Here is a 15,227-nt window from a genome sequence, read left to right on the forward strand (position 1 = left end):
CCCCCACCATGTAGCACCTGCATGATAACAAGTGCGCCATGGCCTTGGACACAGCCTACAGTCAAGTTGTTTTCTCATCTCCACATACTCGATCTTTGTGCTAGAAAATTACAATTGCATACCAAAGAAGTACACAGAGGTTACTTGAGTTCAAAAACAAATTTTCAATTACACACTGCAAACAAATCAGACCCATAAACAGACTTATAATAATAATAATAATAATAATTTATTATATATTTTTAAGCTGCAGCAGGATACAGAGTGGAGCCACTGGGAGTGAAAGCTGAGCAGCAAAGGTGGGTTCTGGTTGGGCTCTCCTGTCATTCACTTCAAAGAGCCAACGCTTAGAGCCAAAACGTTCACGACTGACCATCACTGTCTGCACCTGTGGCCGTGAGAGCTGCAGCGTGAGCGCTGCTGTGCTTAATTGGGTAAAAAAAAAAACTCTGATCACCGGCCAGTTTGGTCTGGAAACGACCGGCCGTTCAGGAAACCTCCCAAACCTCCTGATGGCCACCATGCCCCTGATGTTTAACTTCAGATTAAAAGTGTTCAAGTAAGGATACTCTTATATTGTCTGTACTTACCATCTCTGTGAGCAAAAAAACGTGTCAAGAAGTTCTGAATACAGTGATGCTCATAATATTAATAAGCACTTAGGAAAAAAGGAGCACAGAGAATCAGACTAAAGTTCAGCCCAGTGTGTTCTTATCCTGTTGCTTTACACAGGTTATATAAATTAGAACAGGTAAAAGATCATACTTCACTGCAAAAGTTGGAATTTTAAAGAAAACATGAACAGTGGTCAGCAGCAAACCCTCATTTGGAGCCTAACCCAGCTGTCATAGGGTGAGAGGCAACTTGGGGAGACTGTAGATTCCTCCTGAGCTGCTTGTGCATTCAGGGTCAGAGTCAACTGAAACCTCAGCAGGAAAAATCAGCAGGATTTTTAATGGATACAGTTCCTGTTGTGCTATTTTAAATGGGGTCTTTTATGTTTCTTAGTTTTCCTGGTGCAGGTTTATGCAGCACAGCTGGTTTGACATGTCTAAAGCACATTTTCAGTTCCTTCACCAAGCTTGCTGGATTCAGGGTATAATTAATATTGGTTACTATATGTTTTTTCCTTTACCAGCATATTTCCACTTGTGTTACTGGCCTTAATCTTAAATGACAAAACTGCTATAGAAAAAGATGTAAAGGAAAAGTATGATCAATTATCAGGTCACTGAACTCCACTGTGGCTGACACGTACTCTCTGGAAGACCTGGACAGATAATTTTCTTATAAACTTTAAAGAACAGCAGAAATGGAAGATATCAGTCCAAATAAGTGGGTGTGATGACTCATGACTGTTGCAGCTGAAGGCACCTAACAAAGTGTCCTGTATCAGAGTGATGTGATCAGACATCTTTATTTTAGTCTTGCTTTCTGCCACTAGGTGGTGCTACTTGTCCTGAAAAACATAAACAAACACTGCTCAGGACAAAGGTGTGACCTTGTATTTATGGTCCCTTCTATGTTTCCTCTGTCTCATCCTTCTGTGTCTTCTGTCTGGGACATTCATATATCTCTTTTCCTGCTTCATGTATGGTTACTCACTTCCAGTTTTATTGTGATAGTTTGGAACACCACAAACACAACCAGCTGATCCCAGCAGTCAGGCAGAGGATAAATGAATACTCCACAATGTGTTGTGACAAAATATTTTTAAATTGTATTTTCATATTATCTTTATAAAGACTCATAAATAACTGGATATAACATGTATTACAGAAATCTCTTTTTATGAAAGAAAAACAAATATTGACAATAGATTGGAATCTGAATTCATCAAATATCAAGATCTGTATTGTTCTTAAAATACAGATTCTTCATACTGTGAGGTACAGACCACTAAATTATACATGGTGAAAATGTAAGAATGTGTTTTTATTGGGTGTCTTTCAAAAACCGTTTTTGAAATCTGATTTTGGAAGCTAAAGGGGTGTTTGGTCTTGTAAGTACATGGATGGGAGACAGGGAATAGCAGGGGCCACAAGCTTTTTCACCGCTCTCTACAGACTGCAGAGAGCGCTGCTGCCCTCCCAGGATCTATTTCATTGCCATTAGATCGTTTTTGGTTTTGGGTCTTTACTGATATAGTATATAACTCTGTAATATTAGTGAATAAACTCTTTACATTTTTTGGTCAGCTGTTTTTCATTTATTGCTAACAACTGATGATTTACCTTTTGCTAAATTCCTCACAGGTCTCCCAAGCCCAACTGTGTGTTCACAAGAGTCACCCAAGTTGACCTGTTATTGTCTCTGTGAATTTGAATAACTCACACACAGAGCTGTCTGTAACTTATCTCTGAATATAGTACTCATCTTTATTTAAATCAGAGCATGCACCTTCCAGGTATTACATAGACAATGACTATCACTAGCACATATAATAATAAAATAAATGTAAGTAGATCAACAGTAACGAGACCAAAAAAAACCCCCCCAAAAAAACCCTCTCTTCATTCACTTTAAACTTTTTATTCTGTAATTGTACAGAATGGCAGACTTGTCGTTGGGAGCTCCGCGACATTTTCAGTATTATTACAAAAGCAGGAAGAAAGGCATGACAGACATCTCAAAATCAACATATAGTTTGAAAGTCTGTTATGCCCAACTATAGACTATAACCTTCTACCAAAGTGGCCATATTGTGCTGGAGTACTCCCCAGAGATGCACACGGATGTGCTCATGCAACCTGCCACTTTTTCTCCCACACTTTTGCCTAAATTGAAACCAAAATGGCATGTGTGAAAAGTTGTAAAAAAAAAAACTTCAGCACCCTGATTGTAAACTGTTTTTCCTTAGATAAAAATTTTTAACAACATATATATACACACAATTTGAAAATTAAAATTTGTCTGAAAGAGTTAGAGTTAACATTTACCAGGCATCTGCAGCCAGTTCATCCCCTCTCTTTGAAACAGAGTTCACATCAGTATAGAATGGGGCTAGAATAAGACATGGTGTCTGTCACTGGTCCTGTTGCATTATACAGTAGTTGATGTGGGTTATACATTAGGGTGTGAAATTAGAAGCATCACAGGCTGGGCTACATTGTCATGTAACATATTTGCAGTTGATATTGAGTAAAAAAAGACATTACAGTAGTACAGTTCTACAGTGCAGACTGTTGATCAGCAGTTGATGTAGTTGCTAGATGGAGCTCTACAAGACTTGTGGAACAAATAAATAAATAAATAAATTACATAATGGAAAATGATCTTCGTGACTGAACAGCAAGTAAAAATATTTCTCCAGGATGTAGATGTACGTGTTTTGTAGGCAGTGTTCAAGAGGTAACTTAAAAACAAACAAAAAAGAGAAAATTAAAACAAAAAATATTTACCTCTATCACAGTGAAGGCAAAAAGACGAAAGTTTGGAGATACCATCCCACGTCACCTGACAAACAATGGTAGTGCCTTGTTTTGTCTTGATCATGTGTACCTTCCAGGGAAATGACAACCTACCAGAAGTATCCACAGGAGCATCTGTGTGTGCTGTCATTCACTGACACCTAAACTAGTTTCTTCATTCAGCAGACAATGAAGCAACTTTACCACTTCAAGCTGAAAACGTGGAATATACTTTGTAGAACAAATCATCCATCTGATGTAGATTTGATTGAGCTGCATTCTTGCCAAAGACTGCATTCAGATTAAAGACACAAAGATCCCACTTCAACCAAGAGCTAAAGTCTAATATAACATTAACGAGGAACAAAGAAATGGTTCTTGGAATACGCAGACAACTGATATCTGCATCTCTTCACTGATTTGAATAAAGAAAAGATGAATACTATGCAGGAACAAAGATGTCACAGTCAGCTCATTTTGTGAGGTCTAATTTACATAATAGTTCACTGAACAAAGAACAGCATAACTGTGCTGTACCTCTATATCATTTGACTGTAAATGAAAAATGCTTTAATTCCTGGATCATTCATCCATTTATTTAATGCACTTATTATTTGAGAGCCAGTTTGCTTAAGCACTATATGTTTTTTCCACATTTGCATCACACATTTTTCTGAGTGTTCACATAAGTTTTTTGTGCCATTGTACTAAATCTAAATGCATGCATTAAAATGTACATGAATGCTTAAAAGTAACAAAAAAAAAAAATGTATGACAGACATAATGGGTTCACAAGACTATGACAACTATAGTGTTGCAGTCTGACCTTGAGTATCTAAGAACTTACCTTCATACTGTGCATGCAGAGATGTCTTTGAATATATGGACTTCATCCCCTGCTAGCCTAATCTAGATTTTGTGAGTATGCAAATCTTGTCTAAGCTACATATCATACATGCAGGGCAGCGTCTATTGATTTCTGTTGTGATAAACTTCATTTTTCATTCAAATTGAAGAGACTATCAGATGATGACCATCCATGTGGACACTATATAATGAATTCACAGAAACTATTCACTCACTGAAAAGATCTTCAGCAACTGGTGTTGACGACTGACTGTAGAACCACTACCAGTTACCAACCAACCAGTCATCAGTCAAGCAAAAAAAAATTAAAGTAGGTGTCCTAATTTAGAAAATACAAATTCTTGGTGAGCTACGAAAAGATGTTTATAATTTCAGCCAGAGCAAGGTGACCTGATTCAGAGAAATTATGGCAAAGCATTAAATGATTGTAAACAATATTTTCGGTGAAGTCAAGTACTGTTTTATTGTGAACTTACAAACTTTAAAAAAAAAAAATCCACAAAATTAATTTCCCAGAGTGATGTGCTGTACATCTATTTAATCTGGATTTTTTTTTTTAATTACATCAAATGAAGTACAGTCAATTGCTCTACTAAAATCAAAACAGAAGACAGGACCGACTAATGTAAATCATGAGGGTTCAGTGTGCCTGTTTGCTGCTGCTGTTCCTCTCTCCTGCTGTGCTCTCACAAACCTATGAGGAGATCAAAATTAAACACACGCTTGTGAAGCCAAAGTTAAAAGAAAAATGTGATATTTTGATGAAAGATGTCAATTCACGGGAAAATATGAAACATAAGACCCCAGAAAAGTGCAAGGAAATTAATACTTTCATTGAAGAAAATGAAGAGGCAAAAATTAAGGCTCTGTGTAAAGATGTAGTTAAAGATGAGTATATTGACTTAACATATAAATGTTTTGACTGTGTGAGACAAAATGTAAAAGAACCTTGTTCATACGAAGAAATAAAGTGTGGTGACAAGAAGAAGATAAAATGTGAAAAAGAAAAAGAAAAAGGCAGTAAAAAATATGAACCTGTACATCTTAAGGCGGATAAAGCTCAGCCTTAGAATCGAGTTTGAAACTGCTGTGTTGTCTTCTTAACTGCTTCTTAAACAGAATTTCTTAAAATGTGATGGCAAGCATGTGAGTGTCTTCTCATAAACATAAAGAGGAATTGTGAGGATGTGAGTTAATCACATGGAATAAAGTAGAAGAAACTTCTTTAATCCAAGTTACTACTGCAGAAAATTGTCTTTCTTTCTCATTTGCATGGTTCACTATTTTTCATCTGATGTTGAAACCTGAATTAAAAAAGACTCATAAATCATGCTCTGTCTGTCTTGCCTGTACTACAGACCCTTTTTCTTGGGCTTCCTTGACAGTATTCATGTTACAGTGAAGACTTTCAGAAATCACAAGACTCAAAGTCTGCAATTCACTAACATGACCAGTTGTCAGAAGTTCACATACACTCATCATGTGCATGAATGTCATGGTAATTTGTTTTTTTTTTAATGATTTCTTTGAACTGTCCTTTTTCCAGGGTAAAATGATTGCACAGCATCATTACTTCATTAATTACTTTAAAAACAAGAACTGAGTGCACGAGTTTGAATTTTATTTTGTTTTTTTTCTAATCCACACAGGGTCAAAAGTTTACATACAGGCTCAAATATATACAGACATCCAAATATTTAAAGAAGCGGTGCTGAAGGTTCTGCAATGTATTTTAACTTGACAAAGCCAAGGTCTATTCTTTGCTAGCATAAAAAATATGTTTGACAGCACTGGACTGACCAATACTCAGAACAATGGGAAAGTTGAAGGATCTCAGACAGGGCTGACCCAAGCCTTGAAGGGCTTTCGGGAACATTTGACCACAAATGAGGCATGAAAGCAAGGTCTACTAGTTTAGCCATGTAACCTGACCACAGTGTGAAAAACAACAAGACACTGTCACCACAGGGACAGTGAGTAAACCACCAGATGACGCCACTACAACTCACAAAAGCATGGTTATGTATGAACATACATCCATGAATAAAGCCAAGATATGCCCAGCTAGCATGTCGCGTCCACTCAACCTTGTAAATATTCAACAACCCTGACATATTAGTGTCACGATTCAGCAGTGTGGTAAGCAGGAAAAGGACCCAAACACAGGACTCAGGAGGGAAAGCACGAATTCCGAAATACAGTGCTTTATTGCTTGTTGTACATCAGGTACAAGGAAACTAGGGCAGCTCAGCTGGAGACACAGACAACATATACACACACAAGGTAATCGGGGAGATAGGACACACCAGCGAGCACAACTGAACAAGACAAGGGAAGCAAAACTGATACAACGATACGAAGGATTGCCAAAGTAAAACAGGAAGTAGGCATGGAAAGAGAAATGCTGACTTGACACAACATAGGGAAGCAGACACACTGAGGGACTACAACACCAACAGTAGAGGAACAAGAATACAATATAGGTAACTAGACACAAGAGGAAGGAAGGCCAATGGAGGACTTAAACTTCAGCACAAGGAACAGAGACCAAGACTAAATCTAATTAACAGGAGAACAAACAAGCAACACCAAAACACCAAACAGACCTGGGAACACAGGAAGCCTGAGAACTGAAACACAGGATTAAATACAAAATGCACAACAGCCAAGAACAGAACTCAGATAACAAAACTAAGAAGCCTGAGGATATGAAAAAAAAAAAAGAAAAGAAAGTTAAGTTAAAAGTTAAGAATGAATTTCAAGGTGGGAGGTATAGTGCGACTTTCAAAAGTGAGGAGTGCAAGATTAAAGGTATTCAAAAATAACACAACATCCAACTACACTGTAAACCCAGATAAGTTGAATCTACTCAAAAAAAAAAAAAAAAAGGTAACGCGTTCCCTTAAATTTTTTAAGTAATGAAACAGTTGAATAAGTGCAGTGGACTATGTTCAATGTACTTGAGGCCCTTTTGGAATGCAATGAAAGATCTAAGTTGAATGTACTAATAACAGAGTTTCAGTAACTGAAGATACTTAGTTTAAGCAATCATTCACCACCCATTTGTTTAACTCAGCTTGTTAAGTAAGCACTACTCCATTACCAGTTGACCTAAATTGTATGTTCTAATTGACCAAACTTATCTTTTACAGTTCTTAAAAATCAAAATATGTCTTTTAAAACCAGTATAAACTAGAATTTTAGTGGGTGCAAAACCTGATGATATTAAGTTGTTTGAACTCAAACACATAATTACAGTAAGATAGACCACCAAAAAGTACAGTCTACTCAGAATTAATAAGTATGTTGCAAAATGACAGATGTTTAAGTAATATAAACTTAGTTTCAGTAGGAGCTATTGATTGGACTTAAAAACACAATTACAATAAAAAAGGACATGAAACAATTCCGCTTACTCAGCATTAACAAGTAATGTTCACATAGTAGGCAATTTTAAGTAATATGAACTCAATATTTTTAAGTCGAATCAAAATCTGGGTTTACAGTGTACTGAGCGTTTTCTGTTTTGGAATGTCAAATCCTATTTAACATCTCTGTACAATTCTTAGTTCATTGGTTATTTTAAATCCCTTGAGGTGACTGTTGTGATTTGGTGCTATATAAATAAAATTGAATTGAATTGAATTATATTTTGCAGTTCTGAGTTATCTTTTTTTTTATAGTTCCTGGTTGGTTCTTTTTTTTGTTCTCAGGTCTTCTTAGTTTAGTTATCTGACTTCTGTTCTTGGTTATAGTTATTTGGATTTAATTCCTGGTTCTCCTGTGTCAAGTCTGCATTTCTGTATGTCTTGTTTAGTCACTTCCTGTTTTATTTTGCGAGCCACCTGTCTTGTAGATTTACTTCCTTGGTCTTGTCCTCTGTAGTTATAACCCAGTTGTATTTCCATCTGTTTCCAATCCCCTTGTTATCCTGTGTTTGTATTTATTGTCTCAGTCTTCCTCTGTTCTTTGTTCTTTGGTAACCAAATTAGAGAAAGTACATACTGCACTCTTGTACAAGGGTGTGCACTACATAATGTTTTTCTATTTATATAATTTATAACAATAAGCCAGCAATACTTACAGGGTATTCACATCACATTACACTCATGTGTGTATAGGAATATTACTACATAATGCACCCATACTGCATAATCTGCTGATATCAGTCAATAATGGTCAAGTAGGTATAGAGAGTCACATACCACAATATGATCACATGATAAGGCTAAGTCAATCAGACATGAAAAAGAGTCTGCATATCATTAGCAGCCTGAAATCCTCCATGCTGTTTACTCTCCATTTCAGATAAATACAGCCAAAATATACAAAGAGTACTAAACATCCAGGAATATGAATCATGTTACACATCTGGGAACAGTAAAGAATACATATGGCAAATTTCATGGATCAACTCCTTGCGAGTTCGGAGTCCATAGACCAGAAAGGTAAAACCTCACTGACAGATGCCTGAATGGATGGATGGATGGATGGTATGATGACAATATCCCCCCGCTTTATTTTGCGTGGGAGGTTAAAAACAAATTATGTGCTGATTCACGAATATTTTTTTCTTTCTTTTTCTTTACTCATCTCTGCTCTCCCTCATTGATACATTTCAGAGGATGTCAGACCTGTAGACTCTCCATCAGTTAATTTTGTGGTTTTAGAAACCCTCATTTTTAAAATTCCCATGTATGACCTAAGCAAAGCCAACATTAAAGGGTTTGTGGCATGAGCTAAGTTTGGACAGAATCTGACTGATGGGACTCTTTATGTGGCTTCTTTCTTCAGATTCAACATCAAATAATAAAACAGAGATCAATAGAAAACCAGAAAGAAAGACATTCGTTTGCAGCAGCATCTAAACCTGATGCCTCAGGCCTGAAGGTGTACAGGGAGGCCATTTTCACATTTTATTGTTTTGTTTTTTCTGAGTGTTAGATTTTGGTATCTACAAGGTTTGCTGCTTATCATTATGCAGTCAATAACATCACATTTGTGGGTGATCCATCCATTTTTGTTAAATTGACACAAAGCCACAATTAAGGTCACCTGAGTATTGATGAAATTATTTAGTGACTTGCACTCATTTCTGCCATTGATGTTTATCATCATGTTATTACAGTTATGAGAGCCCTTCTGTGGAAGGATGTGTTTCCTTTTGAAGTCCTTATAACTCTGAGAGAACGCAGAAGCAGAGAGCAGCAGCAGCAGCAGCAAACAGGCACACTGAACCCTCATGATTCCCTGGGGAAGAAAAACACAGATATCCATTAGTCTGTCGTCTCTCATGTTTTAGTTTCAGTGGGCAGTTGTCTGTACTAAATATGGTATCATTCAATAATAAAAAATAAAAAAAAACTCGACACATGATTTAATTTACTGAAAAAAAAGACACCCAGCACATCCCTCTGGAAAATGAACTTTGTTGGATGTTGCTTTAAAGGTTGTGGATTTACAACAAAACAATACCTGAGTTTTTAACATTCAGTAACAGTTATTCCAAATTAATTCAAAATAAATAACTTTTCATCTCATACTAAGTCACTGCAATGTAAAGCTTTTTCCAAATTACCCTGATTTGTGACTTGTCTGGTGAGTGGTTGGCTGGTTAACCTGCACTGCTTCAGGCAAATGTTAGTCCTCTGCAGCGCCAGTTGGTGAAGATGTGTTTGGACACTGAAATTCTCTGAATCTGGTGAATGGTGAAAGTAAATTAATTAAACAGTGTCCAGCTGATGATTACTCTTCAATATGCATGAAAATTAAAGTTCTTCTCAACAGTAACCACTAAAGGCAGCCCTGAATGTGAGCTATACAACTGTAACACTTACAGTACAAGCTCACAGACCCCACATCAGTTTATGGCTGAGTTCATACACAATGAAAATGAGTAGCTGATATTCACAGACAGCTCTGTGTGTAAGTCATGGAGGCAACTTATCAGATATGTAAGATCACTGAAACAAAACCATTAGATTAGTCTTGTGATCACTTTTTAAAATTTTTTTTGAAGTATTCAAAGGATATTACTTCATCAATATACGACTTTAGTCATCTTCTTTAGGCTGCTCTCCTTAGGCCACAGTGGATCATTTGCCTCCATCCCTGATATCTTCAATGCCATGTGCCACCACAATGCAGCTCATATCAGAAGTGCTTTACTCCCTGGTATAACTCACAAATGTTCACCTTAAAGTAGATAACCCCTAAACTGGAAAGGAAATGGTGTCTCTTTAATTTAGAAGATTTTCACCCCTAGGAGAAAATACTTCGTGACAGTGGGAAGGAAAAAAACGTTTAATCGGAAGAACCCTCCGGCAGATCCAGGTGCAGGGAGGGGCAGCCACAACCGGTTGGGGCTGAGGGGAGGGAGACAGAACAAAAGACACACTGTGGAAGAGAGCCAGAGATTAATAATAACTAATGATTAAATGCAGAGTGGGGTATAAACAGAGAAAGAGTAAAAAGAGGTGAGTTGCTCATAGGGGGGTCATCTGACTGTTGGGGTTTTCACTCTATTATTGTGCGGTCTTTATCTTACAATACAAAGTGCCTCAAGGTGACTGTTGTGATTTGGTGCTACATAAATAAAATTGAATTGAATTGAATTGAATTGAATTGAATTGAATTGAATGTCACCCTATCCCTAGCATCCCTCTCTGTCACACCAACTCTCTGCATGTCCTCTTTTACTACATCCATGAATCTTCTCTGTCGTCTTTCTCTTTTCTACCTGCCTGGCAGCTCCATCGTCAACATTCTTTGGCAAATATTTCCATTAACCCTCCTCTACACATGTCCAAACCATCTCATCCTAGTCTGGTCACTCCTAGTAGTGCAATAGCTCAAAAGTAGTTTTCACAACTTGTGTTGTGTAGTCTTGGACATAACAGATGCTAGCCACAAAGCCACCAAAGGCAGACTATAATGTAAACACTGTCTCCTGGTGGACAAAAGGACAAGTGACACACCTGGAAGTGTCATGTTTTTATGTGATTTTAGGTCCAATGTGTTAATCCAGTATGTCAAAATTAAAGAATAACTGTATGGTCACTCATTTAAGATTGTGCTGAAAATAAAAAATAAACTGTACCAAACGAGGCAAGATAAACAGGTTTTAATGTGAAATATAAGGGTAAAATCAAAAGTAGTCAAAAACAGCCAATTAAACCCTGGACTCCACATAGGGCAAAGTTTTAAAAAATCATATCTCTATCAAAACCTTTCTGATTCATCTGATATTCTCGGTTGTGGAGGGCCAAGAACTAGTGTCAAATGCCATTTGGATCCAATCCAGATTCTGGATTTGCAGGCTACTTGAATTTAACATGTGAAACTACATTTAACAGATATTCTTTTTCATATACAGTATCAGCTGAAAAAGGACACATCATCTTCATTTGTTGCAGTAAGAACCAAATCACTATTGTCCATGAACATGTAGCATTTAATCAGGATATGATCTGCGAATATATGACACAACTTTTGAGTCTCTATCAATCCGATAGAGACTCAAAAGATTCACTCCAAAATGCACCATTTAGCCAACACTGATTTTGATCTAACTCGCACACTGGTACAGATGTGGCCTGATCTACTTAAGTTTTATTACACACAAGTGCAACGTTATACACGACCAAAATGGTAAATTATAACAACTCCAAAGACTGACCTGTTTACAGCTGAGGATCATCCAAAAAGGAACAAAGAGGAAAACAAAAACATCCAAGGCAAAAGGGGAAAATTAACCTTGATGTCTCTGTGCCAGCCCTTTTCTACTACATTACTCATAGTGCTGCCCTACTCATCAGCGGCATCAGTGCGCAGAGCAACAGCTGAGCAACCACATTTCCTGTCTGCTTCATGTCTGTGCTCTGAGCCCATATATGGAACATAAACACTAAACCAACCGAGTCACAGAAGTAACTGTTACTTCCTAGAACTACGTTCTCTGCTAACGCATATAAATATGTACACATTTTTTTTTTGGCTGTCTAATAATATAGACATAGTTGGTTTAATAGTTAAACATTATTATTTACGATTAAAACATCACATTTTTCTTCCTTAGTGATATTGTGATGCATACCACAGAGGGTTAAAGTGCTGAAAAAATATACTCATCATCATGAGCACCTCTGTGAATTTACATGAACAGTAACTTAACATAAAGAGTTGTAAGTCGTCTCTGTTCATGTTCATACTGTTTTCTAGCCTCCAGAGGTTTTGCAAACAGGACAGAAGGATTTTGTTTAATGTTCATTACAAACAGTTTGTTCATAAGAGTCACTTGTGCAGACGTGACATTGGCTCAGTGACTCTGACTATCTCACATGCAGAGATGTGTGTTGCTTAATTCTGTTTGGACATGATGTTGCACTCATCTGCTCTTCAAATCTGACATGTCATCTTCCTGGTATCAAATGTTTTGTATAGAAGTGACAAAGCAGTTTCACCACTGAGCCCCATACACAGATGTTCTTCCCTTTACAAGAGCATTTATTATAACTGCATCATTGCTCATGAAACCAATGACTGCAGCACTGTTTTTTTTTTTTTTTTAAATTAAAATACTTCACCATATACAAAATATAGCAAAGGAAAACAGCCAATAAAAATATGATAAGATGGGGTTATTTTGCTTAGCCGATACAACACACACATGTACATTTGTGAGTTATAATATGGCTGCCAAATGGGGATTGGGAATTGCTTTTAGCTGGAAACAGTTACCAAAAATCCACATACAAGTATATCTCTGTGATGATGTATTATATAGAAAGTTTTTTTGTGTTATTGTTCTTGTGCTGTTGTTCTTGTTTTGTGGTTTTTGTTTAGTTTAGTTTTTACATGAAGCTCATTTGCATTAAATTACTCTCAATTCTTCTGTCATATTTGTCAGTTAATATGTATCCATAAGTAAACCAATTGTACTGAACTTAAACAAACCTGGTTCTGTTACAAGATATTGTTGCTTCAGTTTGTGTTTAAAGACATTTTCTTTCTTGCAGCTGGTTAAATGAGAACAAACAGAAATGCAGGCTGGGATGATGCAAGATGACACAAAGTGAGACACCAAGGTGTTCCCAGGCCAACAAAGAGATAAAATCTCTCCAGCGTGTCCTGGGTCTGCCCCTCCCAGTAGGACATGCCCGGAACACCTCACCCAAGAAGCACCCAGGAGGCATCCTAGTCAGATGCCTGAACCATCTCAACTGGCTCCTTTCGATGTGGAGGAGCAGCAACTCTACTTTGAGCATCTCCCAAATGACTGCACTCCTCACCCTATCTCTAAGGGAGAGGCCAGCCACCCCTCAGAGAAAGCTCATTTTTGCTGCTTGTATTTGCAATCTCGTTCTTTCGAGGAGCATGGCGTCAGATTTAGAGGTGCTGATTCTCATGCCAGCTGCTTCACACTCGGCTGCGAACCCTTCCACTGCAGGCTGGAGGCCACCACCTCATGAAGCTTACAGAACTGCATCATCCACCAAAAAGCAGAGATGAGATTGAGGCCACCAAGATGGAAACCTCCCGCCACTTGGCTACACCTAGAAATTCTGTCCATAAAAATTATAAACAGAACCGGTGTCAATGAGCAGCCCTGGTGGAGTCCAGCACCCATCCGAAATGAGTCCGACTTATTGCCAGCAATACGAACCAAGCTCTCACTGCAGTTATACAGACGCCGCATACACCTGCAGCACCCCCCCATAGGATACCCTAAGAGATGGGGTCGAATGCCTTCTCCAAGTCCACAAAACACATGTAGACTGGCTGCTACTCACACTCGAATATCCCTGAGAGGATGACGAGCTGGTCCTCTGTCTCTCCCTTTCCACATGCCCTGTTACTATTCCAGTGCCAGTGTTGTTGTTGTTCCTTGTGTCTTATTAGTATGCTACAAGGGTACCAAATTCTGGTATGAAACAGGCCCAGGGATAATTTATTACAGACCAGAGAATTAATGCTACTTGGAGAAATTAAGAAAATAGAGTCAGTACTGGGTAGTATGGTGGTGTGGTGATTAGTACTACTGCCTCACAACAAGAAGGTCCTAGGTTCAAATCCACCACTGGTTTTCTCCAGATACTTCTGTTTCCTACCACAGTCCAAAATTGTGGGGTTTGGTTATTGGTGGTTCTAAATCACCCATACACTGTAAACCCGGATAAGTTGAATCTACTTAAAAAAACCAAGGCAACTCGTTGCCTTAAATTGTTTAAGTAATGAAACAGTTCATTTAACTCAGCCTGTTAAGTAAGCACTACTCCATTTCCAATTGAACTAAATTGCATGTTCTAATTGACCAAACTTATCTTTTATAATTCATGAAAAAATAAAATGTCTTTTGATCAATCAATTCCCCTATCCTTTTCATAGTTGTGTGGGGGTGGTGGGGGCTGGAGCCTATCCCAGCTGACAAGGCAGTAAGATGCAGGGTACACCCCGTACAGGTCAGCAGCCTGTTGCAGGGCTGACACAGAAACCATTCACACCTGTGGGCACTTTAGAGAGACCAATTAACCTAGCCCCAGTAACTGCATGTTTTCAGATTGTGGGAGGAAACCCACACAGACACAGGGAGAACATACAAACTCCACACAGCAAGAGTCCCAGGCTAAGGTAGAATTGAACCCAGACTATCAGATAACTATTCCAGCTGTGAGGCAGCAGTGCTAACCACCACACCACCATGCTGCCTAGTAACACAAATATTTTTTACAGTGTTGAACTGTGTCTGTTTAAATTTGGTAAATAAACATGATAAAACTCAGCCCTGCTAAATGCTGGTACATTAACATTTACAAATTTGTCCATGGAACAATGAAAAAACTATACGAGAGAGCGTTGTGAACAAAAACACTAAATGTCAACTATTCCAAGCAGCATGAGGCCTGGGCCAAGCCAGAATTGAACCCAGTCCTTCTAGATAGCATTCTACCT

The 15,227-nt window shown here is 37.9% G+C and overlaps 1 long non-coding RNA gene across 1 annotated transcript in view; it reads left to right on the forward strand.

Annotated features, from left to right (window-relative positions):
- LOC115790720 (uncharacterized) overlaps window positions 1-13,455 on the forward strand; it is a 33,131-nt gene extending 19,676 nt beyond the window's left edge. Inside the window, exon 4 of the long non-coding RNA XR_004020808.1 lies at window positions 13,295-13,455. This is a non-coding gene — a long non-coding RNA (uncharacterized LOC115790720). The remainder of the gene's footprint in view (window positions 1-13,294) is intronic.
- Window positions 13,456-15,227: the final 1,772 nt, after the last annotated feature.

The sequence above is a fragment of the Archocentrus centrarchus genome, chromosome 2, assembly GCF_007364275.1.
Source record: "Archocentrus centrarchus isolate MPI-CPG fArcCen1 chromosome 2, fArcCen1, whole genome shotgun sequence".
NCBI lineage: Eukaryota > Metazoa > Chordata > Actinopteri > Cichliformes > Cichlidae > Archocentrus > Archocentrus centrarchus.